Below are 26,005 nucleotides of genomic sequence, written 5' to 3'. Positions count from 1 at the left end.
AGCCAGATGAGGGATAGCATGGCAGAGTTTAGAATGAAATGCCAAACAATTCACAAAGAAATAGAGAGCTCTATCCATCTATATAAACATTGTATTATTGTTGTATTGTTTTTTCCCTGTAGTTCATTAATACTGCTTAAAGAGACATTGGTTGGTATTTGGCCACTAGATGTTGATTGTATTGTGTACTGTAACCAAAAACGAGTGCTACAAAACACAAGGAAGGAATATAAAATACGGTGACTCCAAGTTACCAAATTGCATCATTTTTGTTACCGACGAGCAAAGCGAAGGTGGTGATAATGTTTTTGTTTGCGATTTAAGTGTGTATATTTGTCTGTTTGTCAAAAATTACCATCATCCTTCAGTCAGGTAACTTACCTTAGATGTAAATAATGTAAAAATAAAACTGACTACGCACTTTTGGTTTGTCGACTCAGCCTTTTTACCCCCAAAAAGAAGCTTCACTTTCCCAGGTCAAATATTTTTCAAAAAGTGCCAGAGAGCCATAGAGAGCACCAAAGAGCTGCATGTGGCTCCACAGCAAGTTTAATGTGTGGAGAAGTCCAACTTTGTTGGCCATAGAAAGCATCTTTGCCTGCCTTTTGCTGCTTTTGTGGGTCCAGAGTGTTTAGTTGACATGATGGCTTTTAGAGAAACTGGAAAATGAAAGATTTGCGCACACATATTTTAGCTCCGTCAACCTGTTGTAGGTATGTGTACAACTCAGCCCAAGTAATTCCACTTTCCCAGACCAGGGCGACAATATATCTCAACACCATCTCAGTAAAGATGTGAAAACTTCCCCAAAAAAGTTGACTCGACATTTTAAGTTTTGCTGACTCAGCTTTTTTTTTTCTTTTCTTTTTTTTTTTTCAGAAAGACATTCCTCTCTGCTAGGACAGAACAACATTCAATTTCAAAGCAATGGCTTACAGGCAATGGGAAGGGTCTACCTATATGTGAAAACATGTTAAGAAAAAAAGGCTACTCAGCACTTCGGGATTTTCTGACTCACCATCTTTTTTTTTTTTTTCCGGGAAACACAACAACAAAAAACAACATTTCACTCTCCCTGGATAGGGCGACATTGAACGTCAACACCATATTTTAGAGGCACTCGGGTAGATTACCCAAGAAGTGAAAACTACCCCTTCAAAAAAAACTGACCCAGCATTTTTGGTTTTGCTGACTCAGCAGCTTTGAAGAAAGACTATCTGCTTTATAGTTTTCAGGTATCTTGTTTCCCTACTGATCGTAATGTTTTTGTGATTATTACATTTTGAAATGGTCCAAACATTAAGGGGTTAATAGTAATACCAAAAGGGGTAATTTCTTTTGTGCTTTCACCCATTGATCCATAAGCAGCATAAAAAATGTGCCCATGGCTTGTTTATTCTTCCAAACATTTAAAACATTAAAAAAGTTAAACATGTTTATGACATGGTGCCATTTATTTTCTGAAATATACATTCCCGTTAAAGGGACATTTCCAATTGGGAAAAAATATATTTAAAAAAAAAAAACACTACTGGTTTGAATAGTAAGCAAAAACACATGAACAATCATCCAAACGTGCTTTTTAAAATTACTGGTAGGTCAATAAATTTGTATCTATCTTCAACAACATGAAGCTCATGAGGCCTAAAAGGAGCTGACATGATTGTCCACAATCTTGCTGCCAAGGGTACCCACAAAAACCTTGTGAAAGGCGGGGCAAAACAATCGGTGCAGTTTGGTCAAGTTGAGTCTCCTTATTTCGTAATCGTACGAGTGCTTTTGTTAGGGTCGGGTCATTTTCACCTTATTTTCACTGCCATGCCAAGTTTGGTTTATTTTTTTTTCCCCTGTTTTTCTTGTTTTCTAAGTAGTTCAGTGCCTGATTGTTTGTTTGGTACTTTGTTCCTTCCATTTCCGGTTTCTTGTTTGGACTTTGTCAGGTTTGATTTTATGTGATCTGTGACTCTTGTTACTTTTTTACTTTGTTGCTGGTTTTGTTATTAGATGCCCTCCTTATTTTGAGAACTCCTGCTTTCGAGTTCTTGTTTCTCCTCATGGGTCTACCACTTTAAAAAAAACAAAAGGCTTTGTAGCACTTGTTTCTGTTGCACTACTCAATACAGTGACATCTGGCTGACTCACTTAATAAAAAAGTTTAACAAAAGGTAAAATAGCATTTCTGTCAAATGTTCAAATGTATACTTACTTCTTAATCGTGAAACTTTGGGTAAAGTAATATTTTCATTTGGTGCAGCATTATTAGCCATTGTTCTAAATACCTTTAGAAATTGGATAATGGCAAGTCTGATGGTTGTTTCTTCCATGGAATAAAGGAAAAAAATAAAAGGGTACAGTGTTCCATCTTGTTTTTGCCGCATGGTACAGGTCGCAATATTTTTTTCACCCCAGGAGACATCTGGTAAACCATCCCTTATTTCTATAATGAATCATCAGCCAGGGGGAAAAACAATATTATCCAGTATGTGATATTGTACTCTGGAGTCTAATAATCTAATGTACAACCGAGTCGGCGCCATTAAAGTGCCATCGGTGCAGCGGGAGAGAGGAGGTGCACATCTGGCCAGCTCACAATTACACATTCTGTGGTGAATTTCTTCTTCCGTGTATTCCTTGATGCAAGGACACACACATTCGAAAAAGGATGAAAGAATAAAATCTTATTTCTGATATATTATTTCACCCTATTGTGTATACTCTAATGATCAATGTAATGCTTTTTTCAATATTGACTTTATATTTAATATGTATTCAGGCAGCCCCAGGCCATCACACAGCCACCACTGTGCTTTACTGTTGGTGTCATGTTCTTTTTGTCAAATCCCGTGCCATTTTTACGCCAGATGTAATGGGCAGCACACCTACCACAAAGTTCAATTTCTGATTTCAGAATATTTCTCCTAAGTCTTGAGGATAACCAAGATGCTTTTTTGCAAATGTGAGTCCACGCTTTGTGTTCCTTGGTGACAGCAGTAGTTTTCGCCAGGGAACTTTTTAATGGATGCCATTTTGGGGCAGTGTCTTACTTATAGCAGAATCATGAAAATTGACCTTAACTGGGCTGCTTTGCTCCCTCAGGACCTGGACAACTTGCTGTGGTGGACGGAACAATTAATTCTGGTGTATACCTGAAGATCCTGAAAGGGAAAGTCCGGCCATCAGTTTGTGTACCCAAACTTAAACACTCTGGGACCATGTAGCAGGACAACGATCGATGACAGATTTGAAACAATGTTGCAGAGAAGAGTGGGCCAAAATTCCTCCACAGCAATGTAAAAATACTCAATAGCAATTATCATTAAACGTTCGATTTCTTTTATAGGTGGCCCAACTCGCTATTAGGTTCAGGGGGCAGTTACTTTTTCACATGGAGCTAAATATGTTTTGATCTTTTTTCGTGCCTTAAGGAATAAACATGTCAAAACTTCATTTTGTATTCCTTGGGTTATGATGATCATAAACTTGTTAATAAATATGCAAAAAATACAGAAATCACGAAGGGGGGGAAATACTTTATTAGTCAAGATATATATGTATATATATATATATATATATATATATATATATATATATATATATATATATATATATAGATAGATAGATAGATAGATAGATAGATAGATAGATAGATAGATAGATAGATAGATAGATAGATAGATAGATAGATAGATAGATAGATAGATAGATAGATAGATAGATAGATAGATAGACACTTTATTTGCCGAACACTAGCTGGTAAAAAGTACCGAAATGCTATGCTAATGTTAGCGCAGCACCTCGGTGGCCTAGTCACGAGAAGAAGTTCTGATAAGTTGTCTTGTTGAGTAAGTCAACCTTTCCCTTTTTATCTCAGGTCAAACAAGTAATGGAAAAGCTAATTGTGAACAGGTTGTTGTTTGTGAAGATATTCATATTCGGGTATTCATCCCCGAAGGGAAATTCACATGTGTATACTGTGTGTGTGTAAATATATATATATATATATATATATATATATATATATATATATATATATATATATATATATATATATATATATATATATATATATATATATATATATATATATATATATATATATATATATATATATATATATATATATTTATTTATTAAAAGCAAGAAACTTGATTAGAAAATTGTATGTGAGCACTCCAATCGAGCATGACATCTGTGTTTTTGGAGGAAAGGGGCAAAATTATTTATCAAATAAATATAATGAAATCAATGTATATAATACTGTAAATAGGGGAAAGCCTTTCAGGCAACTTCATAGCAGCCATGTTTCATTTTGTTAACACACCCAATTTCCTGATATAAATTATGCATCAAATTCCCTGTTCTTGTATTTAAACTGGCGGACAGCCTAAACTAACATGTCCCAAGTCTGGCCCGGGGGCGAATTATGGCCCTTGATCACATTTTAACTGGCCCGCGGCCTCTGTCATAAAATAAATAATATGTGGTCCACCAGTAATTTTAACTGCAGTATAAAATGAATTAGTACAAAAAAAAAAAAAAAAAAATCACCGGATCCTGCAGTGGCCCTTTATCCAACTTGCTCTTGGCCTTTTGTGAGAATTTTAGCCCACCCCCTTCCGACATGGCGACGGAAAATAAAAAAGGAAAGTTGACTGTGATGGCTGTTGCTTCCAGGACAAGTGCAAATTGGAGTCTTTTTTCACCCAAATATGAAACAACTGTGTTTGCCTAATTTACCAAGAGACTGTGTCTGTTTTCAAAGAATATCATTTCAAGGGGCACTGCCAGACCAAACATGTTGACTATAAAAAGCTAACAGGAAATGAACACTAGGAAAATGTGACTAAACTGGAAGCTGTTTTAACACCACAGCAGCGCTTTTTCATAAGAGAATGCGAGTCAAATTAAAATGTTACAAAGGCAAGCCAGGAGGTCACAACATTGATCACCAAGCACACCTATCATGGAGGGTGATAACATTTAGACATTGAGAAAGAGTTGTAAATGTTTGACATCTCTTTCCAGAAGGCAATCGATGATCCTGCACACTTGCGCATAATAATGGTGCGTAAAAACGAATCACCATTAGCTCTGCGCATGTTTGCAATTGCCCAAAAGTGGTGTCAATCAAATGGTCAGAGGCTGACGACTGTATAGGAAATCTCTGATGAATCTGTTTATTTCAAGACATTGCAGGAATGCTTTTAGGCAGATTTTATTTTTCTGGGCATTATCGTGGGTTTTGGTGTAAATATTTTACAAGATCGGATTCACTGGACTTTCATTAGTTTAACCACACCATATTTGTGCGCAATAGTGTCTTGGAAGAAGTTCCTAGTTCTTTTAGGTGAGCTATCCCGTTAGTTATCAGATATCCAGTTTCAGACTGATCGTGATGTTTCTGTGATGGGTATATTTTGAAATGGTTTAATAATTCCAATGATATGTGGCATGACATATCTCTGTGACTGGTGACATTGTACAGACACGTATTTGTTTATGGAAAAGTCAGACGGCCCCCCGTTGTGTTGTAAGAACAATAAGTAGTTACGGACTGTTTAAAGAATGCCAGACTGAATAGTTGGCCCTCACACATTTTCATCTTATCTGTCCTTCTTTTTGAAAAGTTTGGATATCGCTGGCCTAAACATTTTTAAAGAGAAGAGTTTCCCTGTAAGTCGTACGCTCAAACTACATGACTGCATAATATGGTATTAACTTTTCATGTGAATGAAACTGCTTGCTTGCGGCTGCAGGGAAGGGATACTCCTCCATTGACAAGTGAGGAGGAGTAACAGCTAATCAATAGCTCATGAATTGAGCATGCACACCCCTAACCGGGGTAATCAATATTCTGGGCAATTAGAATCCCCTATCTGCATTGCTGTAGGGACCTAAAACACCCAATTTAGTCCTTAACCTATCACTTAATTACTAAATCCTCCCTAATGTCTATTGGCAGATGGCGTGTGGTCTTCCACGGGCTTCAGTGAATGAATAAGGATCAGACCTTTTCCAAGGTGCTGGTTTTGGTACTTTTGTCACACTTTGACTAGTTAGTTCATGATCGGCCTGTGTATCTAAAATGATCCCCGTATTGATCAGCTGTCTTACACACATATGGGAATGTCCCAGGACTAGTCGCATTTCCTTGTGGTTTATTTTTGTCATCAGTTACTTAAAAAAATATTTCAGTGTCATCCATAACATTGTAGGACAAAGTATCATGTTCTTGTCACAACTCGATAAAATCTCACACAAGAAAAGTTTGTAAATAATTTCTTGGCAAAATTCTTTTGTACTCGCAAGAAGGCTTAACACAGTATTCCTATCAGTATTCCATATTTTTAATATAAAAGCACCAAAATCCAACTTTTCCTCCACAGCCACAATATTCCATTAATTTGAGTAGCCCCTTTTTATTATTTATTTGTCTTTTGCTTTTGAGTGAAATGTCGCATAGTATGGGAAATCATAAGTTTTGTTTTGGAGGAAATCGGAAATTGTGCTTCCAATACTCACCCGAGTTTAACACTCCAGAAAGGGATCGCAACCACAATTAACCTATGGCCAAGCCCCGCTCTCGAACGCGACGAGCCAATCGCAGTGCGCGTAGCCAACCCAATGGAGTCGGACATTCTGTCTTCGCGCGTCCATTAAAATGCATTGCAGTTTGTCAGTTTTTGTTCTTCTTTTGTATTTTACATTTTCAACTTTAAAATGGTCAAACCGTGTGCATGGGGTGCATGCAAATCTGATACGATGAATCCAGAGGGGCTGGGCGATAGTGTGTTTGATTTACCCTTTTCCTAGCCACATCTAAATCGTGGCACCTTTAAATAAAGTATGTGCTTGTCCACTGCACCAACCAAACGTGGTTAAAGTTAATAAGGATGTCTACATCTGTTTTAAGGTGAGTCACTGTGCTGGAGAGAAATATTAAGTTATTCAAACTGTAAAATTGCATTCTACATCACGTCACTTTGTTTACTGAGAGTATAGTGGCCTGTCATGTGCTAGTTTTTGTACTTTGATAATCATACGGAGCTTGAAGATAGGTTTAGATTAATAAAAGCTAGTAGCAATAACAAAGCCTGTTTTACAAGTCACATTAAGTTAGGTTAATTATTTGAAGGTAAATCACATTACTTATGTGACATGAACGATGCTGATCCTATAGCTTGTTGTTTAAGATGAGGATTATAACGTTTATATGTCCTGTTAAAAGTCCACCAAACTACGAGGAACTACGACTCTCTCCAATTAAAAAAGACACCCTAGTTTGGTAAACTACATTCTAGAAAGTTATTTTCAAGATTAAAAGTGTGCATGACCCGAACTCATGCAATTATTTTAGTTCTTGCAGTTTTGATTTTTACAAAACAAACATTTCTGTTATGTAAAAGGAAAATGTTTCCATTTAGTGCATTAAAGGTAGAATGTTTTTTTTTTTGTTAAAATAGCAATTGTCATATTATGACTGAGTTTGTAAAAGAGAATAACAGATTTTCGATTTATTTTACTCATTTTTTTATCTTCTATTTGGAAAAAAAAAAATCTGTTGTACAAAACCGGATTGGCCCCAGTTGCTAACAAGGTAAACCTGGAACTACATGACTCAAAATTGATGGTGAGCCACCCAGTTTGATCATTGAACCGTACCATCCTTCACCGTCAAATGTAAATGTAGATGGTCTGCACTTTTGTAGCACTTTTTCAAGTCATTGAAGAACTCCCAAAGTGCTTTACAATGTGCCTCACACTTTTCCCTTTTACACACTAACTAACCGATAGCAGCGTCAGCCATGCAAGGCAACTAGCTGCTAACCGGGGGCATTAGGGATTCAGTTTACCAAGGACACTTTGACATACAACGTGGAGGAGCCGGGAATCGAACCTGCGACCTCTTGATCCCAGGACGAGTGCTTTACCTCTTACTTCTGCTACCGGTGGTCTCGTGGCAGTATTTTCTTTCTTTCTGACTGACTTGACTTAGACTAAACCCCCAACTGCATTTTTCCCTTTGAACAAAAATCAATGGAAAGAATCATACATTTTTTTTCTTTTTTACTATTGAGCCCAATACTCTGTAAATATTGTGTTGTAAATATTCCAAAATTATTACATAAGTTTTATTTTTCCATCTGTGCCATTCTGTTGTTTTATTCTTAAAGCTCCCAATAAACTAGAACTGTACATACCCTGAAGTAGGTTACACGTACAACCGACACTGAACTGAATGCAAGGTATTGAAATCCAGCACAAAATTCAATATTATACAGTATTGTAAAGCAAAGTACAGAGATTTAAAATAACACTTTAGAAGAAGGGTAGGGAAACTTCAGAAGGCCACATACGGGCTTTCAGGCGTTTTAATCTGGCCCGCCAAACAAAAATGGTAAAAATATGGTAACGTGTATGAAATCGTTTTAAAAAGTAATGAAAATGTGTTCATTTGCTACCAATCTTGTCCCCAGTGTCCCATACATTAAAATAGCTGGTTAGTTTTTTTTTACTTAGACTTTATCTGTATTCATTTTTTTTATCAAGATGTTTGTCAAATTTAATGACAAGAGAAAAAAACAAGTTAGCTAGCTATATCGCATTTTGAGTTTCAATTTATTAGTTTGCTTTAAGTCTGAGCATTTCCAAACTACTTTGATTAAACAGTTATGGACCAAAAAAAAAGAATATATCGTAACTTCTCTTTTAAAAAGGCTCAAATCCATGTTTTTGCCTAAATGGAATGTGCAAAACTGCATTTAGCTGTCTTTAAAATGTTAAAATGTTGCCCCTTGAAACTATCTGTGCTTGTCACTTCCAGAACAAAGGGTAAACCCAATTGCGTAACGTTTTCTCACAAGTTTATTGAGATTGAGATAGAGAGAGGAAGGGCAGCGCCCGCGATCCGGTGCTCGCTAGACACAGGAACCAAGTTGTTCTCGCACTCCGATTGTGATCCGAATACGGAAGTTGATCTTCCGTAGCCTGCGATGGCTGTGTCAGGGACGGAAAACAACGGTCGGGAGCAAATGCGTGGTCGGGGTCGGAAACGGGTCGTAAGCCAGGACGGAAAAGTAGACGAAGTCGGGATCAAAAATGGGTCGTAAGCCGGGAGGGGAGAGCAGACGTGGTCGGAATCAAAACAGGTCGTAGCCGGAGACAAACAGGAGCAAAAACGGGCCAGGTGGGAGTCAGGGTCGAAAAAGGCTTGCCTTGTATACACAGAGGTTCGCAGACAGACTGACGAAAGGGGATTGACAGGACTGGGCATAAATAGGGACAGGGAGCCAATCAGAGCCCACAGCGGTTGGCGCCAAATGAGTGGGCACAGGTGATTTTCATGCTTAAAACTAACTGCTTTGAGAAATGAGCTTGTAAATGAATGCTCAATGCTTTGACGAAAAAGAACAAAGATTCGATAGAAATAAAGCAATACATTCAAAAAAACGGCTAACAAAAAGAGTTAAGAGGAGGTTGAACTTAAACTATGTATATTGAAAAGGATATTTCAGGATATATTGCTTCAGATAATACTGCTTATGTGCCTACTGCTAAGTCGGTGATGCCTTCAACAGTGCTTCACTGCATGCAGAACCAATTGAAGGCTACTACTGAATGTGAGACATACTTTTTATGTTTTAATGTGCAGACTGTTAACTGTTTTTCATGACAATTTTATGCAGTTGGAGAGTGCCGGTCTGCAATGGTCTATAACAGGCAGCATAAAAACTCAGCAACATGAGTAAGGTCGTTGTGCGCTATTGCTTTTTAGAGCATGCTTGGCTCATGTCAGTATTGCTCACACACTCTGGTCTCAAACGCTGATCTCCTACTGACTATTCACTCGGACATTGAGCTTAAAATTAGCATTTATAGCATTGCCATATGAAAGTCTTGTCTTTCCCCAAAAGCTTCACTGTACTGGGCACACCTACTGTAATTTTATCTATGCTTTGGGTGATAATAAACCATTGAGGTAAGCTTGGTCTACTTGACGCTGCAACTAGCTAGTTAGTAACAATATTCTAGTAGGGCTAAACACCTTTGACTCTTGTGCTATGTTAACATAAGGCTAATAAAGCTAGTGTGTTTCGTGCCTAAATTAAGTGCTTGAGTTTACAGAGTCCACTTGATAGGTAAATAATAAAAAATTCTGCTTGCTTACAAACAAGAATGTGGTTCTGATTTTAATCTTGGACACCTGCTAAAAAGATTACTTAAGATGCCAGGGTTGTTCATTATTTTATTGTGTGCCTATTTTGAAACAGTTATAGGGGATTAACTTCTATGCGAATATGTACAATAATTTGTAACCAGATACAGTAGTTACTTTCAGAGTAACGCACTACTTTTGGGCGTCAGTAATCGAAGGTGGTGTTTCTCAACTGGTGGGTCGTGTCACGGTTGCCATGGCGCCTAATTGGCCCCGCCTGCGAGGCGCCAGCTGCGGCTCGTTGACAGATTGGCTTTCCGTCTATTTAGGCTCAGTGCTCTCACTCTTCGTTTGTCAGTCTGTCAACAAACATCTGCCCCGCAAGACGTGGGTGTTGACTCGGTCCTGTTTCCTGTTGGTACAATGTGTCCGGTATGGTTTCCATTCATTTTGTCCAGTTTAATATCGGTTTACAGTTTTGTTCCCGTCTAGTTTGTCCTGTTTGATTCCGACACCCTGTTTTGATATCAATCCTGTCTGTCCCGTTCTGTCCAGTATTGACCACATCTCTCCTATATCTGCTCGGGCAATTGGTTTCAATCTCGTCGGCCTCTGGCTTCTTATCATTCCTCGCCATACTGCTGCCTAACGTGCACGACTCCCCATTTCCCGTACAATAAAAGGCTTGTGTGAGAAACGTCACGCATTTGGGTTCTGATCCAATTCCGGTTCATGACAGGTCAGGACCCAAAAGTGGGTCTCGGACCTTTTTTCAGTGGGATGCGGGCATTTGCCTTGGCAAAATATGCTAAAAAGAAAAAGAAAATTAAGTTCAATTCCAATCTTTAACAGTAGATGATAATAATGCCCTGCCTAATCTCTTGTTCCTGTCCAGTCAAATGTTGCCGTCACAATTTTGTTTGAGTGGGACCACATCTCATTTTATTGTGATTTTCTTCATTAAACTTTACTTTTCCGCCCATAAAAATGAATCCCCAGAAAGTTAGTGAAAAGGGGAAAGAAAAGCGGAAAACAGTGACAATTATCGAGTCGAAAAAGGAAATTATTGCGAACTACCAAAACGGTGTTCAAGCGCTACTTGAAAACACCATTAAAATGCTTTTTTTTTGCTAATACATTAATCTTTATTATTTACATAATTAAATAAGTTTCAATAAGTTTTATTGATATTTTGTGTATCTTTTGGTATGTAGTTATTTAAAGCAGTGTTAGGAGATCGAGTTACATGTGATGTTGGCTTATGTAAGTATATACAGTACTTTAAAGTCATTTTAGTTTTGCTGGGTGGGCATATTTTGGGGGGGGGGAGTGAATATAATGTACAATATCTTGTTTAAACTGCACAATCTTTTGCCTTCAAAGAATTTTTTTGTTCTTGTTTCGGGTCACAGCTTGTAACAAAAGTGATACGGTGGGTCCACAAGTTAGACAAATTGAGGACCACTGATCTTGGGGTTAACGTCATTACTTTTGAAATGAAGTAACTAGTAACTGTAACGAATTACTTTTCATCAGTAACACGCCCAATACTGCACATGACACACTTGACACTCGGGACTTAAAACTGGACAACCGACAGACGACAGATTAACAGACACACAGGTCACACGCACTGTCACACTGTCACTTTTCTGTCACACGGTCATGAAAAGGGCCTTAGGGGAAGTACGGATGGGCTCCTGGAGCTTCATTGAAGGGCACAGCGGGCACCTGTCTCCCTTCACCCTCCAGCTATCTCCCCACCTGCTGCACACCACTCAGTCAGCGTGCCTGCCCCTAATTTGGCTTCGCACCAACTTTGACATTCTTTACAAGGCATAGCAGAAAAATGCAGAGGGCTGAGATGGAAGAGCTTGGTGACAGGTGCCACCTCCGATGTGCGCGTCGTCCTTGTTAACTATTCAATTAAGCATCCCGTCACATTCAGCGTGTGCTAGCGTCTAATTACCTGCAAGATGACAGCTTTCTCAGCAGGTTACTGTTCTTAGTAAGGGGAACTTTAACATCCACATAGACTTTAACAGCGTGTGCGCATTTTACTCGTCTCCTCTCGCGGTTTCCATCTCCCAGCACCAATAAACACCTCATGCACACAAGCTGCCTTATTGCACTCCGTAAAATATGAGTGTGGGCATTAGATGAAAATAAAAACAGTACCATTTATGCATGTTTGAAAATGACTCTCGACACGTGGCCTCATCATCTCGCACAGTTAAAATGACGACCTGCCCGCCAGAGCTCTGCTTCTGTCGGGCTGCCGCTGACAGCCATCAAGACAAATCTATATTTCATGGCCACTTACAGATGTATAAATAGCCAAATGAGGTGTGCTAAACATCTATAAAATGGCACTAAAAGGTTGCCGGTTGATGGCAAGTGTCACAAGCCAGCCGTGCCAGTAATCAATCTGGTCTGTGAGAAAAGCTGAGAAGAGTGTAGAAAAGGAGTGAGCTGCATAGGTTGGTAAAAGGCGGGGAGACGGCACCACATAGGGCAAGCAGTAAATCCCATGCATAAGGCACGTATAGCCCACTGACATGCGACCCCTTCAGCTTGATGTGAGGCCCTGATGGATCGCTACAGTGCACTGCATTAAAGCAAATTAGCACAACTGGCAATGACAAAACAAACAATTAGTCGCTGCTGGGGGCACGGATTTCAAATGTTTAAGGCCTGGCAGGTGCTTTTAGCACAGAGGATATAATGCGCAAAAATATTAAGTATGTAAATACAAGAGATGAATTGGACATTATTTTTAGAGAAAAACAAATTATCAGCTTTTATGTACAGTAATCTCTTGTTTCTCTCGGGCGTTACAATCCCAAAAAGTACCACAGTAATCAAAACCCTTAGAGTAGAAAGATGTATTTATTTGATATCAGTAACATATGATAGGTGTGACTCTTAACAAAATGACAATTATACAGTATACGGCGGCGCAGTGGTTAGCGCGTGTGCGGCACAGTTCTAAAGTCTCGGGAACCTCCTGTGTGGGTTCAAATCCAGCTACCGGATTTCCTATGCGGAGTTTGTATTTTCTCCCCGTGCTTGCCTGGGTTTCCTTCGTGCACTCCAGTTTCCTCCCACATTCCAAAGACATGCATTTCAGGTGGATTGGCCGGTCCAAATTGTCCCTAGGTGTGAATGAGCGAGCGTGTTGTCTGTCCCTGTGTGCCCTGCGATTGGCTGGTAACCAGTTCAGGGTGTCCCCTGCCCACTGCCCGATGATTGCTGGGATGAGCTCCAGCTCCCCCGCGACCCTACTGAGGATAAGCGGTGCAGCTAATGAGATGAGATAATGAGACAAATACAAACACAGGACACAGAATTTCAGTTGAATGGTATTTATTGTCATTTTACAATAGTACAACAAAATTGGAGAGATTCTCTTTTCAGTATAAGAAAGCTTTGTAGAGGGCGGCCGGCATCAGGAATCCTTGGATTGAGCCAGGTCTGAAGTAAAATACAACCGTAACGAATGTAGCAGTTTCCCTCAAGTTGTAGCTCCAGGTCATCCATTTCATGGGTCATGGATCTGGAGTTGGTGAGATACAGGCTTGGCCGGGGTGGCTTGTAAGAGTTTTTATATAGTCGTAGCAGTAGGCCAGACCTGCGGCCCTAGTTTTGCTTTGTCTACCGACACTGCCTCAATCTCTTCCCGGACCCGAATCTACGGAGAACCCACTGGTGATAAGCATTTCTTAGCGCTCTTTTGACTTTCCTCAGAGTCCGGTTTAATTGATGAATTTATTTTAAATGTAAAGAGATGCTGAACTATTAGCTGTCACCATGCTTCACAATTTGTTTTGGATGGACCCATTGACTTGTTTGCCAACCCAGATTTTTGGCGGACACCATACACCAGCCTATCACAATCTCGCACACAGACAGTCACGCGCACACGACACACACATACACAGAGTCTTCGGTGACCAGCCTCTGTGATTGCATTTGCTGTGTGTTGTCTGCTGTATATTATGTATTGCACTATAGCGTTGAAAATAATCTCAGGACACTTTACTTACTTCAGATGATATTTTGTCGCTATCATGTAGACGTTATTGGCAGAACAAAAATGTAAAAAACTAGTAAACCGTTCTTTAGTATTTTGAGAAGTTCAACTTTGTTGTCGATAGAAAGCATCTTTCTCTGCCTTTTGGTGCTTTTGTCGGTCCAGGGTGTTTTGTTGACATGTTAGCTTTTAGAGAAACTCGAAACTGAAAAAGACTTTCACGTACGTAATGTAGGTCCATTAAGCTGTCTATGTCCAACTTAGAACGCAAAGTCATTGACGCACAGGCAGACACAGGCAGAAAAGGGGGCTTCTTAGCCAAGCAGAGTGCAAAACACAATGCCCAATAAAAACCTACGAAGCTTCAAACCGTAAAAAGTAAGCCGTGATACAGCGAAAGATTACTTTACAAAGAAAGGATTTACAGACGCTCCCCTACTTACGACCATGCGGCTTTTGAAAAATGGTGGATATGAATATTTTTTTCGAGATGTCAAAACACATCCGCTGTGAGTTAGATTTTGTACTGTAGTGATTCTTTCCACCTCATAGCGCTGTGAGAGGTCACCCAGCATCCACCCGAAGAAGAAATCCGGCTTCTACTTCCTGGTTTATGTTGTATACACAATGCACTGTATCTGTAGCACGCTAAGAACTTTGATGTTTTTATTGTTTAATATCTTGTGCATCCATTCAATATGGTTGGAGTAAGTGTAAAGAAGAGGCGAGCTGTTTCTTTTGAAATGAAAATGGAATAAGAAAGCATGATGCAGTTGAGAAAATGGTTGGATCGCTTTTTTTCGTCCACTCTCTACCCATCTTCCAAATATAAGTTAAACCTCAGTTTATTTATCTTTATAGAGCATATTATTTTATTAAATGTTTATTTTTTAGTACAAAACAATACAGGTTACTTACACAAGCCTTAAACATACTTATATAAACCTTAAACATACAAAATATAGCACTGAAGCAACTTATGAACAAATTTGACTTACTAACGATCGTCCGGAACCTCTCTCGTTCGTAAGTAGGGCAGCGTCTGTATTTTTAAGATTGGATATTATATGTTTGATTTGTTTTTAATGAACTATGCAGTTGACTAAAAATAGCAAAACCAAATTGTTGCCAAAACTGAAAGCGATGTTTTATGGAGCCAAAATTTCCTTCCCTAAAGTTGTCAAAACACACACTTTATCCTTAAACATGACTCTACGCCGCCAATGCATTTTTGTCTGAAACCACAAAATAAACCCTCTGCTTTATAAATGCAATACATGCTCAAGTATTTTAGATGCACAGTCACGCACCGTCGAACGAAACAATATACAAGAACTTGGTACTTTAGCGAAAACATCAATTTACACTTTTGTATCCTAATTTGTGTTGTTTATACACTTAGAATCTGGAAACCTTTCCATCGGATGACTGAATGAATTGCATCTTCAGGCTGTTTTTTCTGCTTTTATTTTAGATGCAGCAACTTCAGATTATTCACATGGTGCAGGCCGAGGTCCGCCAATCGGAGGAGGAAGGCAGCTGTTCCGGGGCTGTGGAACTTGGAGTCCAAGGAGCCTGGACGAAGTAGGACCTTCCAAAGCGAAGAATAACCTGTCCAGAACTCTGGAAGTTGGAACCTTTCCGGATCTCTTTCTTGCTCCGTTCACTGCACGACACTCTTCCAACACCAACCAACCTGAACAGGTGGCGGGTGAGGGAGTACCCACCGTGCAGGCTATGTGGTAGGAGAGGGACAGGTAAACGGGAGGCGCAGCTGTGTGTGGACAACAGAAAATGACAAGGCCATGTGTCATTTGTGTGGAAAAGTGATCTGCTTCTGTGGCGAATTTAGATAAACGTTCACCCTACAGAGAAAAACGAACTGCAACAAAAAATGTAATCATGTTACAGTTTCTGAGCAAAAACCTCTAAATCCATTGTCACTTTGACAACAGAGCCAGAAGGACTTGTTACATTGCTGATTTTTTTGGTTTGACTCTCTTGACTTTTGCTCTGTAACAGTCTTAGTGGAATTATATTTGTCATACTGTTTATTAGCTATAAAATGTTTTATTTACATGATTTGCACTTACTGACTTTATTTTTAAACTATTGTGAAATCAAGGGTAGAGAAGACATGTTGACATCGTTATATTGTATTGTCATAATATTGCCGCTTTTATATTTGACTATGTTGGCTTTTGATTAAATAAAGTTAAAAATCTATTTATTTTTTCAATACTGTTAAATTGAAATTGAAATATTTTTAGTGTTATAATATGTGTGCTGTGTTTATTGTAATTATAGACTAAACTCAAGGCGGAGGGTTTAACTAATTAATGATTATGACATTTCCAAGCAAAAAGTATTGTTATCGGTATTGTTCAATACTACAATGTATTTACATAGATTGGATTAATACTACAATTTCAGTATCGCCCAACCCTACTAATCACAAAAGTCTTAAATATTTTATTTCATCCTAATTTAACTTTAGGAAAAATATATTGACCCAAAATTCAAAGAACAGAGTGAAAATGACATTTTCTTGACATATATAAGCATACCACTCATACTTTTGATACAACTGCTAAAGGAGTCAAACTCACTGCTATCGCCAATGCTAGGCGATTTATTTTTTCTGGAGCTCAGATATCAAACATTATAGCATCATTGATTTTGTGTGTGTGTGCGTGTATTTGTGCTCTTAAGTAAAGCTCTTCATAATATTCTGGCCATTCTCGCGCAACTTTGACTCCTAGCTGATTCAAGCAGACAGGAACCCCACAGAGGTGAATAGTACATGTAGCAGTGTGTTACCTCTGCTAGGTGAATTTGAGTCGCGGCTCAGAGTGCCAGTTATCCTCGAATTCCAGGAAAACCCTGTGCTTGTCGATGTACGCTTGAACTATATGCAAAAAAGAATGATCACGTTATAACCCTTTGTTCAGAACCATTTTATGACTTTGCGCTGAAAATGGTTTTCCAAGCAGGTTTGCCAAGCAGAAGAGTTCAGCCCGAGTCACTTAGAGACCATTAAAAAGCATCAATATATTGATCCAAACAAGTGTCTCCATTTGCTGCTCTGTAAACACACCGCTGCTTTTATCTGCTTGAATCTTATCATGATTCAAATCTTTTACTCTTCAATTCACTGTATTAGAGGATGAAGTCTGCATTTGAATTATTACACTTTTAGTTTAGGGTCTTAGTGGGGCCTCAAATTTCAAACAGATCTGATTTTTGTATAGTAGTTTAATAGTGTGCTCTTAAATATTTCGAAACAAATTAAAATCATTCACTATTACAAATATCTGGACACGGCTATCATTACTTTTTGAAGTTAATTTTCCATTTGAACTTTCAACATTCCACTTCAATATTTTAAAAAGTTATATTTGATTCAATTGTATTTTAGGAATGTTGTTAGAATTATAAGAATTTTTTTGCAAAAAATTACCAGTTTATCTTGGAGTGCCACATAAAATCTCATCATGAACAATGTTCTAAATTGGAATCGATGAAAATAAGGACTACTGTATTTCCTATTCATTTAATAGGCGTCACAGTGTGGTATCCTGGGAGCACGGAACTGGACAGGAAAAACATACAGAGACGGATCGACACAGCCCAGAACATTATTGGCTGCTCTCTGACCATTCTTGAGGACATTGTCGGCTTGTGATACCGCAGCAGATAGGTCAACATTATAAAGGACTTTCGCCTACCCGGCCACCGCCCCTTTGACCTGATGCCCTCTGGTAAGCGCTACTGGTCCCTTAATACCAGGACAAATGAGCTCAGATAGATTTTACCCCAGGGCCATCACCAACCTAAACGAGCGCACAAAAATGCTATCGCACAAAACTGTGAAAATATATACCTTGCTTGCGAATTATTTGGGGATTTTTGTTGCTGCTTACTGTTATTGCAATTCTTTACATTGCACTACTGTTATTGCAATTCTTTACATTGCACTACTGTTATGATGCACAATTATATTTGATTGCAATATTATTAAAACTTTGAACAGTCTCTAAGCACTAAATATTTTTGCCTTTTTATCCCGACAGTCTTTTATCTTTTTTTTCTATAAAGACATGTTTATCCTGAGTGGCATGTCTAATCTTGTTGCATACAATGTTTCACAAGATTGATAATAAAGACAATTCAAATCAAACATAAGATAAAAATCGCCACATTCAGACATAGTACACATTATTTGATATTCTTATTTTTCCTGATTCCAATATGTTTGAAATGTTCAACTTATTTGGAACAGTTGAGGAATTGATCCCGAGCTGAATCTAAAATTCCCCCCAAATTCATTACACCGTTAATAATTCAAATTCTGAGATTTTGTATTAGTTTGTATTAACTTACCACTTCCTAATTTCCTGATTGATTACATTAGAAATTCAAAGTTTTTGGACAATTCAGATAGATATAGGCTCATGCTCCAAAGTTAAACATAAGGCACAAAATAAAAAGATAATTTGTGCAATTCCCTCTCGATTTCCTTTCATGACCAACTGTAACCAAGGTTGTCGTTATTCATCTCATTCGGGTCCTCTTGCAAAACATATCCCACAACACATATTCCCACAATTTCATATACAGTAATCCCTCACTTTAAAATACTTTTTTTGTCAAACAAATGCTAAAGCCTGTAAAAATGGTTTGTTCTTTGGTTTCAGTGTATGATAGATTATTTAAATAAACTGGGTCACAGTACTTGGAACTCTTAACCGGTCGGATCGTCGGGGCACCACTTTCTGTGGTCTGTCTTGGGCAAGCACAGCATGGTGGCGCTCATCCCTATTCAGGCCAATTTGGGGGTTGGGGTTTTCTCCCTCACATTAAACAGCTACCATTAGTAAGAGAAGCCTGCTGATCCTACTCAAATATATCTAGTCCTTGTTTTTGTCAGTGTAAAGCATCCTCTTGCTCTATATATCTTTTTATATCTTTAATAAACAAGTCGGTGATCTATTTCACTGTCATGATGATTATTATCAATATTATTACTATGCAGGTAAGTTGAATCTCAGGATCCTATTCGCAAGAAACAGGAAAAAGAATACATCAAATCAATTTAAAATGGCCACCGATGTTTCTATAACAGAGACTATTTAAGAAATAAATAACATTCCTCATAAGTATTAAAATTATTATTCATCATTGTTATCATCATTACCATTTAGTTACTGCCATGTGTAGAAGGGGTAGCCAAGTGGAGAGAAGCAGTAACTGAAGAAGGGGTGCTAAAATTAATGATGGTGTTTAATAACAAAACCAGGAAACAAGTAACACACAAACCAGGGGTCACAAAACAAATGACATGTCCAAATGAAATCAAACCTGACAATATCCCAACCAGAAACAAAGACCGGGATGGAATTTCAGATGCAAGGAACAAGTAAAAAACAAACAAGGGAGCACGAAACAACGAAATTTCTAAACAAAATCAAACAACCAGATCCTAACACCATGTTTTGCTTCTATTTCCTTGTATTTACTGTTTGTTAGTCAAGTTGTTAAAACGTTTATGATGTTGTCACAGGACCATGTTTGTGGTTCCATAGATCGAGCAAATTTAAAAAAAAAAAATACAAATCCAGGCCATTTTCTGATGTTCTTATGCAGAATCCAACAAACTATTTCAGATGACAGGGTGTGTGCCGAAATGGCTCAGTTGGGAGTGTTACACTGAAGATCTAAAGGATCCTGTTCAGTCCTGATTTTGGGGGCATCCAGAGGAATTTTAGATTCTTCAAATCAGTAGTATTTCTTCCATCAATATATAATCCATCCATCCATTTTCTGTTTTGCTCATCCTCTGTAGGGTCGCACGAGTCACTGGAGTCCATCCCAGCTATCTTCAGGTAGTGGGCAGCGTACACCTTGAAGTGGTTGTCAGTCACACCTAGGGACGATTTGGATTGGCCAATTAACCTGACATGCATATTTTTGGAATTTAAGAGGAAGCCGGAGTGCCCAGAGGAAATCTATGCAGGCGGGGGAGAACATGCAAACTCTGCACGGGGAGGCTGCAGCAGCTGGAATCGAACCCTGGACCTCCAGTCTGTGGGGCTGTGCGCTAACCACGCATCCGCCATGCTGCAATATATAAAAGGAAAGGTTTAAACTTTACAGATTTTGTCTATCATTGGTTCTATTTGAAGCGTAACCCCTCCAATAAACAAGGAAGTAGGATATTCTAACATCAAACTACAAGTGAAAATGTCTGCTCTTTTCTTCATTTTACATGGTTCGTACACCTTTTTCACGGCCAAATTCAAGCACTTTTGAATTACTTTCAAAGACAATTTTTCAATTTCTCCAGTACCATTAAAAGAAGAAATCCGGTGTGATTAATGAACTTTGCAGATGAACAAATGTATCCATCATTTACAAAAAAGATTTTTAATCTTGCGTATGCATTTATCGAGACATTTCATTTTTAGATCTTGAGTAAATTGCGACTATATTTGTGGATCTGAACAATACGTTTGTAAATGTTTTTTAAACAAATCTCTCCCCATATAGGTGTTTGGTAAAAATGACAGTAGTATGTAACTTACATATTCAGTTGCGGGAAGTTCTTCCCATTACAATTTACCACTGGGTAGCACTACATTATCTTTTATAAGTTTAGCATAGTTCAGCTAGTCATCTCTGTGAATTACCTCTCATATGACTGGAGCGAGATGACTCAACCATTGTGAAGGGTTGGATCTCTTACCTTGCAGCTTTCTGTCCATGGAAATGCTCCACGTTAAGCCATTGTTTATATTTTCCATATTCTAGCAATAATTAATTTAAATGGCAGTCCCCCGGCATGTTGGTCTGATGCGACGCGTAGGAGGCAGTGACACTTCACACAACATACAAACAAATGCCATCTGCCACTAATCACGAGTAATGCAATGATAAAGAGAAGCCACCAGAGGGTAGTGTCAGCGTCATTTTTAAGCAGAATTGTTTTTCTTCGTCAATTGCGTAGACCATCAAGTCACACTGCCGAGAAACATGACAACAATTTTAGGCAATTACAAGAACTTCATCCAAAATTCCAGCACTTTTTAAACCTTGAAAATACAATATTAAAATTCAAGCATTTTCAAGGACTTCAAGCATCTGTATGAACAATGATTTTAATTATGCAATTATTCAAATAATTTGGTCCAAAAAATGAATTGCAAAGCACAATGACCCTTCACATGAATCTATTTGTCAACAAATTTTGTAACATTTTAATTTTCACGTCTTGTCTGCTTCAATTACTCAGACTAAAATGAGAATCTTGTGGTGAAATGGCTGAAATTGCCTGGTCACATTCTCATCTGTAAAAGGATCATTCCATGTTCTTGTCTTGTGATGAAAGCCAGCGCTCACTGTTTTCCCCGTACCAAGTGTCACCCTCCAGTCACGCTCGTAGATTGAATTTGTTTCAGTGTGAATTTACGCTTCAATCTTAGTAATTATGTTTTAACCCCAGCGGAATCGAGCAAAATGAGTCATATCTTCAAAAGTGGTGAAATGCGCTGATCTCTGATTAAACAGCAACCAAAGGGACAAAAGTTGGAAGCGCAGCAATTTAGCAGCCATTCATCCGTCAGCAAATTAAATCACACTACACCTGACACCTTTTTAGAAAGTTTGATCAAATCAGATGAAAAAGTTACAATTTAAATTAATCTCCTTAATCCTAATATGATTTTTCCTTTCACGCATTTGACATCACCTCTTATCTGGCCACCTATGTGTTTTAAATCTGTCACAGCTGGGACGTGACTATTGAAATTCTCAGCAAGACGAGGAACTGATTATTACAGAATGTTAATTTTATGCCCTTGCGTGGTTAACAAAGTTGTTGACAGTTTGTTTGATATGATGTTTATCTTAAGTTATAGTGTTGTGTGCTGAATCATAATTAGATATGATTTTGGTGTCTATTGGTAATGGGAATTCTGTCTTTTTGTAGAGAGTCTTTTAGTTTGGCTCACGAAAAAAACTTTTGACTCCAAACATCACTTTCATTGTTTTGTTGATTTAATCGAAAAATGACCAAATAGAAAACGGATTTAAGTTTATACATTCAACACGGAATCTGTGAGAAAAAGCATCTTGACCAATCACGCCCACCTTCAAGAGAAAATAAGCGTCTCGGCTTATGAAAGATGGGAAGCCGGCTTCCATCATTCTCTCCAAAAAGCCTTTACGTCTGCGGAATCGTATTTAGTTGTTGTGTTGCTTTGCATGTTTATCTTCCCCTAAAGCAAACCCAAAAAAATGACGGCTGATCAATAGTTGTCCCTCGCTGTTGTTTCTGTCTTGTGATTTGTATTATTTATGCTTAATACAGTAATAAAAGTATATTTTTGAACATGAACTGGGTCATTTAGCATCCTATTGCACCCTCCCATGAACGTATACACTAAAAAAGGTCTTTAGAAAAGGATTTATTTACAGAAAATGTTTTGGTCAAGAATGGTAAAGGAAATATCTTGGAGCTTTCATATCAGAAGACAGGACAGAACCAGGAATCGTGTTCAGGTTAGCTTAAACCAAAGAAACAGAAACTTCAGTAGTATGGTCATGTCACAAGATCATTAGGACTAGTCAAGATAATTCTTCAGGGGACAATTCAAAGGGAAAGAAAGAGGATCGCAGAAAATAACTGGGCCGACAACATCAAGGAATGGACTGGTGCCAACTTTTTCACGACCCAAAAAGAGACCAAGAACCATCAGCAGTGGAGAAAGTTGTCCAGAGTTTCATCCTCAGAGGTGCCCCAATGACCCAAGCGGTTAAGGGATCGGGAAAGTACCGTTTGCAGAAGACCAACAGTCTTCTCTCTTTAAAATAATCAATGCTACAATAAAGTAGGTTCTATCACCCACCCAAACCAAAGTATCAAAATAAACAAGATCAAAACAAAAAAGTAAAATGTCACGGAAGAACATCATCAAGAGATCATAAATTATAGACTTTAACCAAGGCGAGCAACATTTTTGACATTAAATGTTTATGACATTGCAACATTGTGGTCTGAAGCCAAAATGGATATGGCATGTCTCTGCAACATTTTTGTTTGCATGCTCTTAACACCGAAGAATTATGAAGGCTTTATTTCTTCCACAGGCTGGTGTACACGTGGTCACCTATTTCTTTTACCAAGTTGCTCTTTTGAAGCAGTTTTAGGTGGTCGACTTCAATGCAAGTATACATGTTAATTTGTAACAAGATAGTTACTTTTAAATGGAGTAACTAGTAACTATAACCATTTTGTGTTGTTAATAACATCATTATTATTTAAGAGTATGTTTGTATGTTTGTATGTTTATGTATATGTATATATCCTAGCTGTCCCGATTGATTTCAGCGGTTCTCATAACTGTGGTTATTTTTGCTCACTGAAGGACTCCTGTGTTTGTGTGTGTGTGTGTGTGTGTGTAGAGGACGTCTGTCCTTTTGCTTGGATTAAGGCGCTGAATGCTGCGAGAGGATGATCAGACCGGGAGCACACCAGGGTTGCTGTGCGATCACAGAGGGATTATGGGGGATATGGTGCCGTAGTGCATTGCAGGGCTGCCTCCAGTTAGGCTCATCTCCGCCACGCTCCCCTCACACACACCACTTTAATTGCCTTTGCTTCTTTCATTACTTTTATTGCCTCTCCTCTGCATTGCGCGCTCCCCAGGCTTGTGGAAAGGTCATTGTGATGGCGGTCGTGTGCACACACAAGCGCACACACTCCTGACAAGCAGAAATTGGCTAAGGCGCTAAACCAGTGACACAATGGGGTGGCCACTAACACGCTGAGCAGATTTTAATCACATCTATAATTCACTATATGATTTAGAATGGAATAATAGTTGTGAATTCCATCTGAGGACAAGGCACCACACACAATCCACTGCGGCTTAGTAAGACCCACGAACAATCTTTCTTTCTCATTCAAAGAGAGTTGAAAGTGTATGTGATCATTTGTTTCGGTTCTCAAGAAATTCAACATGTTTGACCTCTCGCACTCTTTTGTCTCACTAATTCAAATTAGTTGTCCCACGCGTATCCCAATCTTGTGTATGGATGCATCTGTCAGGACCAGAACGGAGACAGGACCCACTTGCATTGCGTTTCTCACAGGTTTTATTGGAAGAAAGAGAAAGGGTTGCGCCCACGATCAGGTGATTGCTGGACGCGGGAAGCAGCTCGCTCCGAACACGGAAGTGGATCTTCCGTGGCGAGCGATGGCGGTGTCGGGAACGGAAAAACAAGTCAGTAGCCGGGAGAGGAGAGCAAAAACGTGGTTGGGGTCAGAATCGAGTCGTAAGCCAGGAAAGGAGAGTAGACGTGGTCGGGGACAAAAGAGGTCGAAAGCCGGGACGGGACAGTAGCTCAGGAGGTAGAGCGATCGTTTTAGGATTAAGGGATCCCGGTTCGAATCCCGGCTTGTCCGCGTTACATGCCGAAGTGTCCTTGGGTAAGACACTGAACCTCCAATACCGCCAATAAGCAGGTTAGTGCCTTACATGGCTGCACAGATCACGGCCGCTATTGGGAAATGTGAAGCACAATGTAAAGCGCTTTGGGAAGTCATTGACTTGAAAAGCGCTATATAAATGCAGATCATTTCATTTCATTTCAGTAGACGTGGTCAGGATCAAAAACGGGTCGAAGCCAGGGGACAGACAGGAGCAAAAAACAGGTGGGAGTCAGGGTCGAAAAAGGCTTGCCTAGTGATAAATGAGGTTCGCAGACGGACTGACAAAAGGTGACAGATAGGAGCAGGTGATTCACATCGGTAATGACAGCTTCATATCATGCAGCACGAGTGGCCCACTTTTTATTAAATAACTACAATTCATATTTTAACAGTATAAACATGTTTTTAATACATCTCTATTACAACTGTTTCAGAACAAAAGCCAAGAGAATACAATTTTAAAAAGCAATGTAACGAAACTTTTTGAGGTAAGGTCGCTTCAACCCGGCAGAAGAAATGTGCTTTTACTTTAAAAAAATAAATATTGCAATCGAAATTTTGCATTTTTAAGAGACATTATACGCTGAACAAGTGTATTACTTATTATGTTTTGAACCACGATCCATTTGATTTGAACTATGTTTTTCATTAGAATACAGGGACCCGCCACATCAATTGACAAAATAATCAAACATTTATAATATGTCCTTATCACTTACGATAGTATCACCTTCGCATGACCTTCCCGACAGAAATGTATGGGATTTTTAAACACGTCTCCCAAACCTACTCAATAATTTATGACTTGTTTCGTAGGTAGGAAGTGAGAGTCATACGTTGATGGATGGGAATCTCAGTATAAGGAGAAATCTACCCATTTGGTCAGCCGGCTTGCTGCTACTTGGTATTTGCTTGCATTACACTTCTACCTGACATCGTCCAGGATTGAAAAGAGGGAAATACGGGCTGATTGAGGGTGTGCTTCCATGGTGGAAGGAGGGAATTCAGAGGTGGAGAGTTGTGAACCCAATCTGCCATGTGTTGACAGTGCTGATGAGGGGCTTGTGCTTGGACCAGCTTCTCGATCCCATCATTCCTTGTGTTTACTCTGAGTCGGACCACCGACACTTAGAGACCTTCCCAATCTTATCCTCTCCGAGTTGGCTTACATCAAGAAGAGATGCGCAAAGTAAGCATGATGCTGTGATCCAATTGGTGTCCACAATAGTCAGAGATCCCTTGTGAAATGTGTTCATAGTAGTTTTGCTGTAGTTGGAATTGAGGTTAATTAATGGTGATATCCATTATTCTCGTGGGTGTTTGC

At 38.9% G+C, this 26,005-nt stretch overlaps 1 long non-coding RNA gene across 4 annotated transcripts in view; it reads left to right on the top strand.

The window, feature by feature from the left end:
- LOC148367508 (uncharacterized) overlaps positions 1-22,468 on the top strand; it is a 72,714-nt gene extending 50,246 nt beyond the window's left edge. The window contains exons 3-6 of one of the 4 annotated variants that reach the window (XR_015850204.1): positions 15,664-15,900; positions 17,750-17,950; positions 20,035-20,074; positions 20,172-22,468. This is a non-coding gene — a long non-coding RNA (uncharacterized LOC148367508). Of the gene's footprint in view, positions 1-3,096; positions 3,291-14,809; positions 14,897-15,663; positions 17,951-20,034; positions 20,075-20,171 lie in introns of those variants that run through there. The other 3 variants (XR_015850205.1, XR_015850203.1, XR_015850202.1) reach the window with 3 other exon arrangements.
- Positions 22,469-26,005: the final 3,537 nt, after the last annotated feature.

The sequence above is a fragment of the Urocampus carinirostris genome, chromosome 4, assembly GCF_059441175.1.
Source record: "Urocampus carinirostris isolate Australia breed hairy pipefish chromosome 4, RoL_Ucar_1.0, whole genome shotgun sequence".
Lineage (NCBI taxonomy): Eukaryota > Metazoa > Chordata > Actinopteri > Syngnathiformes > Syngnathidae > Urocampus > Urocampus carinirostris.
This window is presented reverse-complemented; position numbering and strand designations above follow the sequence as displayed.